Raw genomic sequence first — 18,716 nt, 5'->3', positions numbered from 1 at the left:
GTACGTATGAGACTCTGCCAACAGATGGTGTGCTCCGCTCTGAGAGCTGACTGTCAGCCAGTCAGAGCGCCTGACATCAAGAGAGCAACTATAGACACACCATTTACTGTCCCATAAACCTCAAGATGCAGAAAATGAACAAGCAGAAGCTTTGAGGTTCCAGAAGTTGGAGACAACAGGAGTGGTGAGGAGGAAGAAGTCACAGAACTGGACAGACAGAGCAAGAGGCTGCGAGGAAAAGTCGCTTTCTGCTGGGAGGCCTGATGTGTCTGTTTGTGTTGGTCAAATACAGTCAATTAACAGTAACTTTATAAGGCTTACCCTTATCAAAATTGCTCTTAGTCTGAAAGTAGTTGGATCCATGTATTTACAGGCACAAGAAAGGCACTGGATTTCCAGACACCACCCAAAATCCTGATATTGATTTGTATCTGATGTATTTTTATCCAAATAGACTCCAGGATGGTATTCTAATTCTTCCTTCGAAAGGCTAAGCAATGTGTTTGTTCCATGAGATTGAAAAGAATCTAACATAGTCATGTAAAATAAATGTGGGACAGTAGCGATGGATTGCCCTACCACGTAAACAGAAAAGAATCACTCAACTAATGAAAGGAAAAATTATGCCCCCCTTTGACATGATGTCATAATGCCTCTTCTGTCTTGAGTATGGGTAGTATTGTGGACATCACAAGATTTTAAGAATACAAGGATATTCAGGAAAAAAACTCTTGTGTATAATCTCTCAGCAATGAAAATAAAATGGATTATACGAAGTGGTTCACAGTAAGTAAAATTTGTTTATCTTGAGAAAGCTTATTTTTTGCAGGGAGAGGGACTACATGAAGATAGTACAGTCTACCAAGAGGAAACATGGTGGTAACAGCCCATGACAGACAGACAGCCCTGCAGGCAGAGCTCTCGAAAGATAACAGACTATGCAAGTAGACGTTGCTCAAGGGGTGAAGAGGAAGTGGACTTCCAAGATGTAAAGATGTCGATGGGACCTTGAGAGAAAAGGGTGTAAGTCTTTATGTTTCCTTTAGTTTTGTTTATCCATTAGGGACAAAAACACATTTTTGGCAGGTTGAATACTTGCATGTAGGATAATATTTAGAAATAAACATATCCTATATCAAGCACACAAAGTGAACTCAGTGTGAGTTTAAAATGGCTTACTTTTGTTCCAGAGGCTTAAGGGACCTGGGCCCCCCTGGGACACATGCAGAGTTGACTTGCCTGGATTTAAAAATTCCACAAGCCCATTCTCAGAAGCTGTGTGCCCCATGAAGCCTGCGATCAAAGGGCATGCCGCCCTTCTTCAGAGATACTGGCCAGAGGGTTGACATATGTTAACAACATATTGTCAGAGGTCTATAGGTGCTCTACCATGAGGAAAAGACACGGTCGTTACTTCATTCTGAGTAAACTGAGTGAAAGCTTGAAGATACTCTCCCATTAACTCTGTTCCCCTGTGGCTACTTTCTTCTTTGTGATCTTTATTTAGATACCTGCCCAGAGATTAGTCAGTGTCTAGAAGAAGATGTTTACTGCAAAAGTATTGTGTTGATATGGTAACAGGATATTTCCTTTCAAGTTAATTTCAGATAGGTAAAATGAGGTAATGGTGAAACTAACAGATGATAGATTAAGTGTGTACGTGACTAGAAAGGTATAAAATCAAAACCCTGAATAAAGAATTTGGTACACACCATCCCATCCCGTGTAGTCTGTTTCTTGACTTAATAATTACAGGAACGAGAGTTTACACCCACGGCAAAGCTGCTGTTCGTTCGTGTCTCCCGTCACGCGACACTTGCAGCTGGCGAGGTAGCACACTTTCAGCTGAGTGCACCTGTAAGGAGAGTGTCTGCTGTTATTCCTCACTCTGTTGACATCACAATCCAAGGATGTGTTCATAGCACCTGAGAATTACTCCAAATCACTGAAGTCCTCTCATCTCTGAAGCTATAAGGACAATGCTATCTTGGGTCTTCATGTATCCCTGGCCCACATCTTCCTCTTTCTTTCCACACACAGAGTTATAAGGCTTGGTCCTTGCACCACGGCATTATAAACCAGTGGGAGGATCATCAGACCTGATTGATGTCTGAGTCTTACTTGAAGTTCAAGTTCTGTCATTTTTTATTTGTGAGAACTTGGATAATTACTTTTATGAGTCCTTCACATGTAACAGCTATCTCACAGGATTTCCGTCCAAGTGTTCATGCAGCTTGTAAGAGCTTCAGCCGCACCCATTGTCAAAGCCAATTTGTTCTGTCAAAGGCACATGGGGGTACAGCCTTCCAGCTCCAGAGAACAGTGAGGCCTGGCTCTAAGTTGTGGCTCTGAATTCATTGCTGCTGTTCTGCAGTCCTTGTTTCGCTAGCCCTGTTATTCCTAGGTTCTTCTATGTGTTGATTTGGCCATCAGATATTCTGCCTGCTCACAACAGCAGCTCTGTTCCTCAATGTTCCCTTACACTCTCCCTGCCACAGGTTATGACCCATAAACAAACCCCATCCATTCCCAGTGTGGAGCCTGGCACTGTACGATGGCAGCTAACACTGTGCTGGGTATCGGGCTATGAAGGAGTGCTACCTGCAGGATCATTCACTTTCCATAAAAGTCTTATGGTTACATGATTCCTCCACTTTACAAATGAGGAGATCAAACTTAGGGTGGATACACAGGTTATCCGTGTTGATACAGCCATTGAGAGGTGGAAATAGATCAGGATTTAATACCAGCCTCTCACCTGCCATGGTCACCACCTGCCTTTGTATATGGTGAGAGAAAAGGAGCCCGTGTAAGTTTCCTATGGTTATCACTATGAATTAGCACTAATTAGCATTAGTGGCTTAAACTGACGTGTATTTATTATCTTACCATTCTCAGTTCAGACGTCCTCCATGGATCTCACTGAGCTGAAGCTGGTGTGTTGGAAGGCTGTGTCCCCTGTAGGGGAGCTCAGAGGAGAATCCGTTTCACTGGCCTTTCTGGCTCCCACCAGTCGCCTGCGTGTCCTGGCTCACGGCATCCTTCTGCTTCAAAGCAAGTAGCTGAGCCCCCCTCTTTGTCTCCTCTCTTCCACGTTTAGGGACCCTTGTGATTATTTGGCTCACTCTGATAATTCAGGATCATCTCCCACTCACAGAGTGAGCTGACTGGAACCCTTAACACAGTTTGTAGCTTTGTTGCTCCTTTTTTGTGTAACCTAAGGTATTCATGGGTTCTAATGAGTCACTTTGAGATATCTTTTTTTTGGGGGGGGCATTCTTTTTATGACTGAGGGTGTTCTGTGGAGTACATACACCATGACATCTTTGTCCTTTCACCAGGTGGTCAGTGGCACCTTCCTTTTTTTTTTTTTTAAGTTTTATTTCATATCTAATTGACACATAATTATGTATATTGTGAAGGTAGCATGTGATATTTTGGTACATTTATACATTGTGTGATGCTCAAATCAGAGTAATTAGCAGAAATTAGCATTTCTGTTGCTCAAATTGATCATTTCTCTGTAGTGAGAATATTCAAAATAACCTAGTCTAGCTTTTCTGAAACACAGCTACCCTCCTGTGCAGTAGAAGACCAGAGCTTATTCCTCCTTTTCCTTAATTGAGTGGGAAAACTCACTAGTAAACTCATCTATTCCTGATGTTTTCTGTTTTGGGGGGTTTATTAATTATTGATTTAATTTTGTTCTTTTTTTCCCTCCCTCCCTCCTTTCCTTTCTTTCCCTCTCTCCCTTCCCTTCCCTTCTTCCTTCTTTCCTTCCTTCCTTCTTTCTTTTCTTTCTTGTTCCTAGGTTAGAGATTAGAGGGCAATGGTGTAACCATAGTTCACTATAGCCTCAAACTCCTGGCTTCAAGGGATTCTCCTGCTTCAGGCTCCCAAGTACCTGGGACTACATACGTGTGAAACCACACCCAGGCAATTTTGTTTTCAAAAATAAGGTCACACAATGTTTCCCCTTATGATCTTGAACTTTGGCCTCCAGCAACCATCTATCTTAGCCTCCCAGGGTTCTGGGTTCACAATCATCACCATTGCTGACAGCCTTAATGTATTTACTAGATATATCTCTATTGATATATATGTTTATTTAATTTCTAAGTATTATAGGGGTAGAAATGTTTTTGGTTATGTGTTTCACTTTGTAATACTTGAATCATATAAGGAGCATGCACACCATCCAGACAGTGTTCTCTTTTGTGAGTTTGGGGATGTTATATCTTTCAAGGAATTAATCCATTTCATGTAGTTGTCAAACTTGTGGGCATTGAGTTGTTCACAATCTTCCTTTGTTATCATTTTAACGTCCATAGGACCTGTAGTGATGTCACCTCTTTCATTTCTGATATTGGTATTTTTTGTTCTCTCTCTTTTATTCTTAGTTAACCTTCTAGTTGGACAATTTTATCTTTTCAAAGAAGTAGCTTTTGTTTGTTTCCATTTTCTCTTTTATTGATTTCTCCTCTCTTATTTGTTTTTTTCTCCTGCTTACTTTGGGGGTTTAATTTTGTCTGCTTTTTCTAGTTTCATAAGGTAGAAACATGTATTCTTGATTTTAGATTTTTCTTCTTTTCTAATACATGTATTTAATGCATGAAATTTTCCGCTAAGTATTGGCTGCATCTTACAAAGTTTGCTGAGTTTTGCTCTCAATTTCATTTAGTAAAGTTGTTTTTTTTTTCATTTTCTCTTTACATTTCTTCTTGGACCCATGTCTTATTTAAAAGTATGTTGTTTAATCTTCATGTATTTTGGAATTGTTTAATACCTTTCTATAATTTCTAGTTTAATTTCTTTGTGGTCTGAGACTAGGCATTGTATGATTTCTATTCTTATTGATTTGATAAGAGTATTTCATGGCCCAAATGAAGTCTATTTTGGTGAATATTCCACATGAGCTTGGGAGGAATGTTTACTCTTCTGTTGGAAGATGAAATAGTCTATAGATCTTTGTTATATCTGGTTGATTAGCAGTGCCCTTGAGCTTAATTACAGCCTTACTTTCTTTATGCCTGCTAGATCGTTACTCTCTTTCTTGTTGATTGGTGTTAAAGTGTTCAACTGTAATAGTGGATTATCTACTTTTTTTCATGCTCTGTTGATAGACACATACACACAGTAAGGATTGGAGTACTGACCTCTCTGTACACAGTACACAGTAAGGATTGGAGTACTGACCTCTCTGTACACAGTACACAGTAAGGATTGGAGTACTGACCTCTCTGTACACAGTACACAGTAAGGATTGGAGTACTGACCTCTCTGTACACAGTACGAAGTAAGGATTGGAGTACTGACCTCTCTGTACACAGTACAAAGTAAGGATTGGAGTACTGACCTCTCTGTACACAGTACACAGTACACAGTAAGGATTGGAGTACTGACCTCTCTGTACACAGTACACAGTACACAGTAAGGATTGGAGTACTGACCTCTCTGTACACAGTACACAGTAAGGATTGGAGTACTGACCTCTCTGTACACAGTACAAAGTAAGGATTGGAGTACTGACCTCTCTGTACACAGTACACAGTGCCACGGACCACCCTGTCGGTGGGCTCCAGTCCGAGGGAAAGCAGGGAGAAGGAACGAGGAAAGTTGAGAGGTCGGCGCAGGAATGACAGTTTGGCACACTACGGGTTAAAGTATGCAGCTGTAAATTTTACTGAGAGTATATGTTGGTATTTATACATTTTCTTTCCAAGGTTCAAACAATGCAATCTTTATTCTGCTTATGCTTGTAAATTATCTTTGTGTCTGCATATGCGGTTTATCATGCATTACATGTTTTCAAGGTTTTGCTCTCCGGAGGGAGGTGGTTTATCAGTAACACCTGTTTACTCCCTCTTTAGGAATGTCAAGGCTTACAACTCTTCTCAGTCCTGCAACTCTTTTCAGTTTCTTATGATCTTATTTTTAAAACAGCTGGACATATTCTTTTATGTATAATGCTTGACTACTTTTATATATATTTTCTATATATTTTTACTCTTATTAGTAACTATACTTTGATTCATAATTGATTGTTTGTTAAACATTAAACTACTTTATTGATTTGTATTACATATGAAAATTAGTGAAGCAAGATGTTTGAACAAATTCTTATTGTGGGAGGTCATGTCTTGTAAAAGTTCTGTTTATGCATTTATTCTGTTTTTTCTGTCCCCACTGATATTTATGGTGGGAAAAACCTCTTTGTGTGTTCATTAGTAGTGCCACTGAGTCTAGTAAGCTCATGAGGTGGTGTTATATTTGGATCAACAGTGTATTGTGTTCATTCTTAAGAAAGTACATATTGATAGTTTATCAGAACAAACAGACTTCTGGTACAGAATGACAAACACATGAATAGATGCCACAATCTTTAAACTTAAGCGGGTAACTGAGCATGCTAGGCAACATTTCTGATGCTGTGCATACTGGGGGCGCTGGGGGCTAAGCTCCGTGGAGCACAATCCACCTTCCCGTCGTTCTAGAACGCGGACAGTGCCGCCTCACTACGGCTATGGTGCCGTGGGTGCGGCAACACAGTAAGGATTGGAGTACTGACCTCTCTGTACACAGTACAAAGTAAAGATTGCAGTACTGTCTCGGAGTACTGACCTCTTTGTCATCATGTAATGCCCTTCTTGATCTTTGGTAAGTTTTCTTTATCTGAAGTATATTCTATCTGAAATGAATATATCTACTTCTGCTTTATTTTGAATCATGTTAGCATTGCAAGTCTTTCTCCAACCATTTGCTTTCAATGTCTATGAACCTCCAGTGGGTTTCTCATAGGCAACATCCAATTGGACCTTATTTTTGACCTACTCTGATAATTTCTGTATTTCAGTTGCTGCATTTAGATCATTAATGCTCAAAGTAATTGTTAATTTTGTCTCATTAATATCTACCATATGTGCCACTGTGTTCTATTTGTACTACTTATTATTTGTTCTTCTTTTCTTTTCTTTCTTTCTTTTTTCTTTCTTTTTTTTTTTTTTTTTGAGACAGAGTCTCATTATGTCACCCTCAGTAGAGTGCCATGCCATGACAGCTCACAGCACCCTCAAACTCTTGGGCTTAAATGATTCTTATGCCTCAGCTTCCCAAGTAGCTGGAACTACAGGTACCCGCCACAATGCCAGGCTGTTTTTCTGTTGCAGTTGTCATAGCTGCTCTGCTGGCCTGGGCTGGGTTCAAACCCTCCAGCCTCAGTGTATGTGGCTGGTGCCATAACCACTGGCATATACATTCTTTTTCATCTTTTGTGGTTTGAACTGAGAATTTTATATGATTCCATATTTTTCCATTCTTAGAATATTAATTATACTATTTTCTTTTTACTTTATTCAGTAGTTTATTCAGAGTTTGCAATATACATTTGCAATTAATTAATTTCCATTTTCAAATAACACTATATTGCTCCATAGGTAGTATGAGTACCTTATAATAACAAAATAATTCCAATTCTTCCCTCAAAGCCTTTGTATCATCACTATCATATACCTTACATAGGTATAGGCATACAATCACACACTCACAAACCACATGTTTATGTGTATATATGTATATGTGTGTGTATATAAAACGTCAGCTCCCTATACCCATTGGTTGTGCATCTGTGGAATCATATCAAAAAATAAACACATAAAAATACAATAAATAGTACAAATAAAAACAATAAAATATAGCAACTATTTACATAATATTTGTAGGTATTATAGGTAATCTGGGGAAAAATTAAAGTATGCAGGATTATGTGCATAGATTAAATTAAAATGCTGTTATATTTGCTATGAAGCACTTGAGTATCTATGGATTTTGGTACCTACAAGAGGTCCTAGAATCAATCTCCTAAAGATACTGAATGGTGACCATATATAAGCATATATAACTGAATATGTTGGGCATAATTATTTTGAATAAATTGTTTTTAGATTAATCAATAATAGAAACAAAGCTTTGTTTTAATTTATTCTTTTTTTTGATACCCTTCCTTTCTTTATTCAGATCCCGATCCCTGACTTATATTATTTCCTTCTCTTAAGAACATATTTTAACATTTCTTACAAGCCAAGTCTGCTGGCAACAAATTTTCTCATCTTTTTTTTTTTTTTCTGAGAAAGTCTTTATTTCTCTTTCATTTTGAAGGATAATTTCCCAAAGCACAGAATTCTAGCTCTTTTCTCTTAACACTTTGAATATTTCACTCTACCAGCGTGCATGGGTTCTTAGAAGCTGGTTGTAATTCTCATCCTTTTTCCTCTATACATGAGAGTTTGTCACCCAGACTTTACTTTTTTTAATTTATCTTTGAATTTCTGTAGTTTGAAAATGATATGACTAGGTATAACCTTTTTTTGGATTTATTATGCTTAATGTTCTTTGAGCCTCTTGGTCTATGGTTTGGAGTCTGACAGTAATTTGGGGAAATCTTCGGTTATTCTTGTCTTACCTATCACATGTCCATTTCTCTCTCTCTCCTTCCTTTGTGTTCTGATTATGTGTACATTGCATCTTCTGCAGCTTTTCCATGGTCCTGGGATATTCCATTGTGTTTTTCAGTCTTTATTCCTTTGTTTTTCAGTTTTCAAAGTTTACATTGCTGCATCCTCAACCTTAGAGATTTTCCTCAGCCATATCCGGTCTCCTAATAACCCCATTAAAGGCACTCTATGCATAGAGTCACAGTGTTTGGGGGCTCTGGCATTTCCCAGTGGCTCACTCTTAGTATTTCCATCTCTCTTCTTACATTCTCCCTCTGTTCTTGCACACTGCCTCCTTCATCCATCAGAGCTTATAGCATATTGATTATAGATGTTTTAAATTCTGAGTTGGACAATTCCAACATGCCTGAGACATCTGGCTCTGACCCTTGCTCTGTCTCTTCAAATCGAGTGTGTTTTTTTTCCTTTTTGCATGCTTTATAATTTTTATCTGATAGTGGTACATAATGTACCGGGTAAAAACCTACAAATAGGCCTTTAGTCATCATGTGGTGAAGTATGAAGGGGGATGGGATGGGTTTGTGGTTCCCTGATTATAACTCAGTCTGTTAGGGAGCCTGTGACTCTAGACTGTGAACCTCAGGGTTCCTTCCCCCCTTGGAAGGGACAGGAGAGGACAGCCAGAGTGGTCTGGAGCTGAGCGTTTTTCTCCCCTCACATAGGAAGCTGGAGCTGACTGCAGCTCTGATAATACCCCAGCTGTTTAGGGGACTATTAACTCTCCTTTCCTGAGGGAAAGCCATGTAAGGGAGAAATGAGTGCTCCAGAGATTTCCAAACGGTTCCTTCTCCCCTCTCTCCTGCTGTAAGCATGAGAGGATTTATTCTTTCCTTTATTTTATTTTATTTATTAAGTCATTTGTACATAGATCATGAATACATTTATGCCATTATGGGATTCGATGTGTTGATTATTTGTACAAATTGGAGTGCTCACGTCCTACTAATCAACATAACTTTCATCTCATTTACCCAATTACAGCATTAAGACATTTGTGTTCTACACCTGATTTATGCTTTCCTTTATGTTTACTGTAGAAACCTGGTAGAGCTCCTGGCAGTAAATCTCACAAAAAAACACTCCCCACCCCATGGCTGGGGACCCCGGAGTTGTTAACTCTCAGACTTGTCTACACTGCAATGTAAAGCTTTGTAGAGTAAGTAATTTTAAACAAGTTTTCTCCTTATTTACAAGTACAGATTAAATAGAAATATTACATTTCTGAGACACATATGCTCCTTGTTAAACTTTCTGGAATCGCAAATTTTGAGGTAAAATTACGTACAGTGAAATGCACATTCGGGATGTCAGCAGGCTAGATTCTTCTCTGGGTGTTCTAGGAGAGGGATCTGTTTCCTTGTTTAAGTGGGTTGTTGGCAGAATTAAGTTCCTTTCAGCTGTAGGACTGAAATCCAGTTTCTCTCTGGCTATAACCCAAGGGCGGTTTTAAATTCTAGAGGTTTCCTGCGTTCTCTGGCTCCTAATCCCTTCCTCTATCTTCAGGATCAGTAACAGCGAGTCCGTTTCCTTTCACACATTGAATTTCTCCTTCTTCTGCATCAGGTCTCTCCTAACCCAGATGAGAAAAGCTTTCTGCTTCTAAGGACTCATAATTAGACTGGGCCTACCTGGGTAATTTTCCTATTAAAGATTCCTACCCTTTGTCATATCTGCAAAAGTATCTTTTCAGGCAACATAGTCATAGGTCCCAGGGATTAAGGAATAAACGTCATTGGAAGTCATTATGTTGCCTACCACACCATCAATTTTATTTTTTATAATTAGTGTGTTGTGTGTTTCAAGAGTCATTTGCTTCCTCTACTATGATTTTTTAAGAAGTTTTAAAGTTTTAACATTTATACTTATATCTATGATCTATAAGATCTATCTCAAATTGATTATTCTGTATAACAAGAGGTAAGAGTCAAGATTAATTTTCCCATTCATTTTTCTACTTGGTACAGCACAATTTGACGAAAAGACTTTTTTGCATTCTATAGATTTTTGTGCCTCTGTCAAAAATTGATGGACTGTAGATGAGATCTTACCATTAAGTTTGTTAACTTGTCCTTGAAAAAGTGCTGCTTACTTCATTCATGAATATCAGTATGGTCACCTTCAAAGTTTTCTCCTTGGGAAACTATGCACCAATGCCAAGGTCTAGTTCACTTTTCAAAGTAATTTTGGAACTCGTTTTTGAAATGACCATCAGAGCTCTCGTGAATATAAAATATGCATGTGTGTGTGTAGTTATTGTACTGTATCATTGACTAAATGTTACTTTATTTTAATTTTTTTAAGTTTTTAAGAAAATTTATGTTAGAACAATCTACAGATGAATATATATACACACATATATATATATATTTCCTTGACTCCCAAAAAGAAAAACAGATAGACTTTGTGTTCTTGAGTTGTTTAGCTGCATTTGCTTAGATATAATACTCATAGCACTTTTAAAAAATGTGTGTTCTGATAAAGTGGAAGAATATTGTCATGGAGATAACTTTCCACAAACAGAAAGAGAAAGAGTGAGACTTAGAGAGAGAGACCCAGAACATGGCTTTGTTCCTAAAGCTCTTTGTTAAAGAATAAGGTCGTATTTCCTTAAAGAAAAGGTGACTGATTTATTGCTAGAGGATAACTTTCTTAAAATCAAGAGAGGGTCTGGGTTTTCTGCTTTCTTAGAGAAGGTAAAGACTGCCCTATTAAAACGTATCATCAGGTTATTTTGCGACGTGATCAAAGCCATTCTCATGTGGGTTGGGTTTGCTGGCCATTAGTCTATCTTTGTGTGAAAAGTTCCTGTTTATGTCTTTTGCTCAACTTTTTACTGAGGTCATTTGATTTTTTTCTTGCTGATTTTCTTAAGATTTTTGTAGATTCTGTTATCAACCTTTTATTGAATGCATACCATGCAAATATTTTCTCCTATTCTGTATGTTGTCTATTCAACCTATTAATTGTGCCCTTGGCTGTGCAGAAGCTTTTCAATCTCATCAAGTTCCATTTCTTTATTTTAGTCATTTCTGTGATTACATAGGGGGTCTCCTTCATAAATTGTTTGCTAGGTCAATATCTGTAAGATTTTTCCCAACATTTTATTCTACACTTCTTATAGTTTCATATCTCAGGCTTAAGTCAGTTATCCATTGAATTACTCCTTGTGAGTGGTGAGAGGTATAGATCCTGTTCTGGTCTTTTCCATGTGGCTGTCCAGTTTTCCCAGCACATTTATGGAATAGGGATTATTTTCCCCAATATATGTTTTTGTCTGCTTTGTCAAAGATCAGATGTGAGTACACTATGAGGATGATTTCATCTCTGGGTTCTCTGTGCTGAGCCGCAGGCCTCTGTTTCTGTTTTTATGCCAGTACCATGGTACAGTGGTTACTACAGGCTTGTCACATGGCTGGAGCTCTGGTAAAGTGATATCTCTCACTTGGTTCTTGTGATAGCTGCTGGCGTGGATGCAGAGAAAGGAACCCTGTGCAACTGTTAGTGGGACGGCAAACTGGTACAAGCTCTATGAAAAATAGTATGGGGATTTCTCAAATAATTAAAAGTAGACCTATCATTTGATGCCGCAATCCCACTACTAGGTATTCACCCAAATGAAAAAAGACATTTTATTAAAAAGATGCTTGCACTTGAATGTTTATAGCAGCACAATTCACAGTTACAAAGATGTGGAAACAACCTAAGTGCCCGTAAGTACATGAATGGATTTATAAAATGTGGTATCTGTATAGCATGGAGTACTCAACCATAAATAATTGTGATCTAATATCTTTTGTAACAACCTGGATGGAACTGGAGACCTTTCTTCTAAGTGAAGTATCTCAAGAATGGAAAAACAAACAGCACATGTACTCAGTGCTAAAGTGAAACTATTTGATAAACATACCTGTGCAGGTATGGAAGTAAAACTCAGTGGAAATCACATAGGTGGGAGGGAAGGAGGGTTTGGGCAAATTCACAGCTAACGGGTACAGTGGACACTTTCTGATGAAGGGAACACTTAAAACTGTGACTTAAACTGTACAAAAGCAAAATACCTAACCAAGTTGTGTGTACCCCCCGGGATATTCTGAAAATTTAAAAAATTAGGAATAGAGTTGCCCTTGCATCATTACAGGGGTTTTTCTTACACAGAATATAGAATGAAAGCTGTTCTCTGCAGGTTTATAACTCAGTGTCTCTTGCACACAGAGGTGACAAGACATTGTAAAAAGATGGTTCCAAAAACTTCTATACAAATTTAGTACTGAAATTATGCTGAGATTAGCCTGTTGCCGCATGAGTGAATACCATCTACCTCGCCTGCCCCAGCAGGAGTGCCAGAGAAAGCAACAGACAGCCTCACTGTTTAGCAAAAGACACTGGTAATGGTCAGTAGGTTTTGATTTTAAGAAGCTCTTCTTTCTTTTCTTTTCTTTTTTTTTTGTTTTCTGCACAGTTTAGGGTGTTTGGTATGTGCATGACCCAAGGAAGAGGGCAGGAAACATGAACATCAAGTGATAGAGCACGTATTGCTCTTACAGATAGGGAGACATTAAAACTAAGTTCAATTTATAAAAAGCCATCGATGTGAAGTTTATATGTACAGTATTTGTATCATATGATTCATACTGTAGGTATTTTTAATTTTGCTTTTCATCTTAATTCTTTAGTGTTTGAATTTTTCTTATTCATTAAATAAATGTACTTCAAACCATGATTTTTAATTCTAACACATGCTTTGTAATATGAATATATTTATTAATCATCTATTTCGATAGTTACTCAACTATCTCTGAGAAACAATGAATCAAATGTTTCCCCACGAATCAGTGCTTAGCTGTCCCGCCTATCTTATATCTTTCAGAGCAGATTTAGTCTTGTTTAAAACTCTCACCTTGATAAGTAGAAAGGGCAATTATTGCTTTTTAATTTATTACTTTTAAACAAAAAACATTTAGAAAAATCTTATTCTAGAAAATTGTTTCCATTTGTTCAAAACCATTTGGGACCATTTGGCATAGTTTAACTCAAATACTTGGTAAAAATCTCAGTTCAAATGAGAGCTCATCCAGATACTTGGAGAACACTAACTGTTAAATGCCGATTTTCTTGACAGCAACTTGTTCCCAACTACTTTATGAAATTGTTTTGGCTCAAGGGCCTGGGAACCTGTCACATTTATCCTTATTTTAGATCAATTTATTAACTTACAGTCTATGTGTTAGCATTCTATTACAAAATTCATTAAGCATAAATATTTTCTAGAAGTAGGTAGATTTTCACATTAACTTGCTATCTTTCTGACGTAGCCTGTATCAACTTTTTTGTTTGATTTTTAGAGGCAGAGTCTCTCTCTTGCTGTGGCGTCAGCCTCCAAAGGATCTGGCACTATAGGTCCTTGCCATCACGCCCAGCTAATTTCTCTATTTTTTGTAGTGACAGGGTCTTGCTCTTCCTAAGGCTTGCATCAACTTTTGAAGCCAGAAGATAGTGTATGTGCCTTGTTTCTGTGTGTGCCAGGAACATCTTGACTGTGGTCTCAGCCCAGGCTTCCATTTTCTGACAATTTTCCTTTTTCTATAGGTTTGTATTAAATATAACCTATAAAATTTGAGCATGTTCTTTTAACATTAAAGCTAGACTCAAGTGTAAATTATATCCATGAAATTCAAATCTTTTTACAACCAAAATTAACTGGAAAAAGATCTAAACTTACCTAAAGTTTCTAACATAATGTTAAAGTGTGTTCCATTCAAACATGTCAGAACTCAGAAGCCACTTCCTTTTAACTATTTTCTTCCCAATGACAACTGGTTTCAAAACCCTTCTCCAGCTCTGGTTTATCTCCTGTTAAACTATCTTCCACTTAGATGCTAAAGGTACTTTTCAGTCGTGTATTACTATAAAAATGTTGTAAAGCTACAGCCACCAAACCGTGGACATATAAACGATGGGTATATTTTAGTTTAGAAAATGGGAAGCTTCATTAGATCGGGGCTGGGCTTGCCCATGCAGCTGTGGTTATCTACAGGCCAGCTGGGCAGCTCTGCTGATCTTGGCTGAACTTACCCCTATGCCAGAGTCAGTGACTATTGATTAATCTAGATTGATCTTAGGTAGAGAGGCCAGGAGGATCCGCATCTGTTACATATCACTCATCCTTTGAGGACCTGTCTCACCCATACAGGTTCATCCCATGGTGATGGCAGAAGGCAAGAACTTTCCAGCCAATGATGTGTGTGCTTTCAAAGTCTCAGCTTCATTATGTTTGCTAACATCTCATTGGCCAAAAGTCATCACTCAGCAGAGTCAAAGTCAAGGTGAAAATTGAGTTCAAAGCAACAGGTCCTGATGTGGGCTGGAAGGAAGAATGGAGGCCTTAGTGTGAGCAGTCGACCAGAGGCAGTTTTCTTTGATTATTTCTGTGTGATTTGGTGTGTGTGTCAGTTTCCCCTCTCTACTTGCAACTCCCCTTTTCCATTACAATTCTGAATATCCCCTTAGGCTATTTTAATTTTGTATTTTAAATATACTCTGCTTTGGATAATTAAAATGCAGAGGTTAATTAAGACAGAACCATGTTAATGCACTTATATGATTTAGAAGAATAATCTGAATGAACACTAAATAATACTTATTTTGTTTGGGGAAAGGGAGAGAGGAAGTGAATTTTTCATGTGTTTAATTTGTCAACAACAACAACAAAAAAAATAGTGTTGGAAAAGAACATATCCTAAGAGCATGTACTTTCGATGCAGAAGCTACCTCCAGAGGAAAACTTTGACTTTGCTCTTGGCTGTTGGAGATTCATCGTCCCTTGGTCTGCTCAGCTGAATGCAATACTATTCAAGATCAGTTGTCCCACTGGAGTAATATTGTTGCCCAGATGGTCAAATTATAACATCTACTCTTTCAGTTTTTCTGAGCTCAAATAATTTCTCCCATACTTAATGATGAATAACTGTGGGATTAAAAAATTTGTATCGTATCCATTTTTTGAATAGGCCACCAGTTTTCCTCGTAGGCACTTTACTAATCCACGACCTTATAAAACTGGTGTGTGGGGGATAAGATAAGTAAAAATCTTCAATTTTTAAAATGAAATATAAATATTTTGCCTCAGGACAATCTGATATTAAAACTATGAATCACAAACTAAAAGCTATAGAATCAGAGAAAAATGGTTTTTTTTCCAGCCTTCACCACTTAGTATTTCTATATTCTTTAGAGTTTTAATCAACACTGTTGTCCATCAATTTTTTCCTTTAATATATTGAAAACATAAAATGTGTCTTTTTCATGATTAACTGTAATAAAATGAAGACATCGAATGCAATGCCTTTTGAAAGAAGTATCGGTACTCTTGATGACGTGCTTCCTATCAAATGTCCAGCCCACGGACACGCTGTAGAAATGAGTATGAGGGTAAGAGCCATCCTGTGCAGTGTGGCCAAGGTTCTTGACCTTGGCTGCTTATTCAAACCACCCAGAGAGTTCTTGACAACCTGTATGCCGAGGTTCTACCGTGGGCCACTGAAGTTACATCCCCAGGGGTGGGTTCCAGTATCTGCATTTATTTGCAATGTTTGCACCCTGGCTCTGGTCCAGGGTTCTCCATGTGGTCCTCAGACCTGCAACATCAGTGTCACCTAGTGCTTTTCAGAAATGCAAATTATCTCCTTCAGCCTGCCAAGTCAGAAAGTTTGGGTGGTGGAGACTAATGGAGTGTGTTAACAAGCCCTCCATGTAACTCTGATACGCGACCGAGTCTGAGAACCGCACTGTCGTCAGCGAATCAGTTTTCATGGATGAGAGAATGACCTCAGTGCCTGAATTCAAGTGTCTGTCAACACTCATAGAACTATCCTCTAAAAGTAGGTCACTCTAACTGTACATAAATTATAATTGAACAATGTCAATTTGGAGACTATCATCTAAGATACCAACTCAGGATGTCTGCGTTCAGGCTCAGCCAGCTGCATTTTTAGAATATGACGTGAAGAAGATCCCGTTCAGTGGACCGTGGTCTCCACGCTGGTTTGGGTGTCATTATCTGCAGTTCCACCTCACGGTGGGTCACTGAGGGCAGAATTTGTCAGTGTTTTTCACCAGTACTCGACTCCCTCTTTGCTCATATCCACAAAGCAATTCCATATCAAGGTATTCTTTCATGCTGAATTTAGGGTAATATTTAGGGTCAAAATAAAAAAAAAAAAAAAACAATGTTCTTCACTCATGTTTTTATTATTGAACAGCTCTCTTTAGAAAAATAATATAATACCTTCCTTATAAAGTTTATTTCCAAGTAAATTATCTTCTGTCTTGATTGCTGAAATAATTTTTTATTCAACAATCAGCACAAACTAGCATTTATATATTTTTTTTTTTCAGGAAAGCTCTATCATTTATATTTTATTTTTCACTGGTACTGCCAGATAATTTAAAATGAGATTTAATGCCAATTGTGATAACTATACTAATCTATTTTTCATATAGAATTCATACAGATATAGGCAGTTTTCCTGCATATATCCTTTATTATGTTACTTTAACTCTTTATGAACATAACAGGATGAGAAATCCTGTAATAAATAGTAACCTTCAAGGTAATTCAAGTTCCATTCAGGACCTGGAATTACTGTGAGATGGTGAATGTTGTCCACTGATTTCAGGAGGATTTTTTTTTCCCCCCAGTTTTTGGCCAGGGCTGGGTTTGAACCAGTATACCTCCAGTATATGGGGCCGGCGCCCTACTCCTTTGAGCCACAGGCACCGCCCTGTCCACTGATTTCAGAGAGTCCAGAAAGAGGACGACCAAGTACAGGGATAGATGAATATCATTTTTAATACAAAAATACTGACTTATATGTTTAGCTAAAACTCAGGGAGAATCCTGTCCATTATCTGAGTGTGTGATACAATAGAGATGGCGAGCCTGGGATGAGAGTTCAGTCTCTGGCTTTCTCCAAGGAGGTTTGAGTGTGTCGTCTAGAGAAAGATGCACGAGGTCATGACACGATGGTCCTGGGCCTGCCCCCGAGGGCTCGGACAGACTCTGCAAACCCCAAGTGTATTTCTCTGGCTTTAAGTGGAATTGTTCTTAACCCAACCCTGTGGCTTAACAGTCAAATTTTAAAATCTCCATCCACGGAAACTTTAGAACTTGCAATATAAATATCAAAATGGCTACAGTTTCCTTCAGTGAGTCTCTTAACAAGTGAGGTGGGCTAAGAGCCATGATATGCCTAAAAAAATAAGATTAGCTTCGGACCACATCAATCTGTAGACCTATAGAAGGATTTCATTGTGTTTGTAAAGCCAGTCAAGATTATGAATGCTTTCTTAGACACACTCAGAGAGATAGTCAATCAACATATTTTGCATATTTTCCACCCTTCACTAAGCTTGTATTAAACCCATGGTTCCAACAGCATGTATAAAAATTCATATTTTGATATCCATAGAAATCCTTGGAATACTCTTTTCATGTATTAAGTGAAAAAATATCACGGCAAGGACAGATGTTTGCGGTTTCTTCTCCAGGAGAGCAGTGATTCTGAGAACACCGCATGTGGGGACTGTGCCAGCACATAGACCAGCCTGGTCTCTGCGTCTAGGTCAGGAATATTTCTTGACAACCTGAGACATATTTTTAAATTAAAAAGAAATTTTGAAAAACACTCAAAGATGTCTTACCCGGCAGACATTTTTGCAGTGCTGACTATTGTTAAAAATTACTGAATTTTGGGCTGCACTAACTGACCCATTTTTAAGCATTTGCACATACATTTTATATTCTTCACCCTTCAAGTGTAACATGTGGACACAAATGCCGGGCCTATAAAAATATACCTTAATGAATTATCTGCCCCTGTTTTTTTTAATAAAAAGCATGAAGTGAGTAAATAATTTCCAGGAAGCAAAAGGTTCCGAGGGCTCAGTAACATTCTGACGGTGATCTCCAACTGCCCCAGAAAGACCCACCTAGCCGGGAGCTGGGGTGGCCCTGATGAAGAGAAGTCGTCCCCGGCCTGCAGGCGTGTCATGCAGGGTCAGTTCCACTTATGATGTTTGATGCGGACATCTTCCAAGTGCTGCCCCTTCCTGCCCCGCCCCCGGCTCCATCTGTGCAAGCTGATGAGGAAGCCCAAGTGCTCCCTCCATGGGGCAGTGAGGAGTTCAAAGGTGGTGACGCCTGCCCGG

This window comes from Nycticebus coucang, chromosome 9 (genome assembly GCF_027406575.1).
Source record: "Nycticebus coucang isolate mNycCou1 chromosome 9, mNycCou1.pri, whole genome shotgun sequence".
Classification (NCBI taxonomy): Eukaryota; Metazoa; Chordata; class Mammalia; order Primates; family Lorisidae; genus Nycticebus; species Nycticebus coucang.
This window is presented reverse-complemented; position numbering follows the sequence as displayed.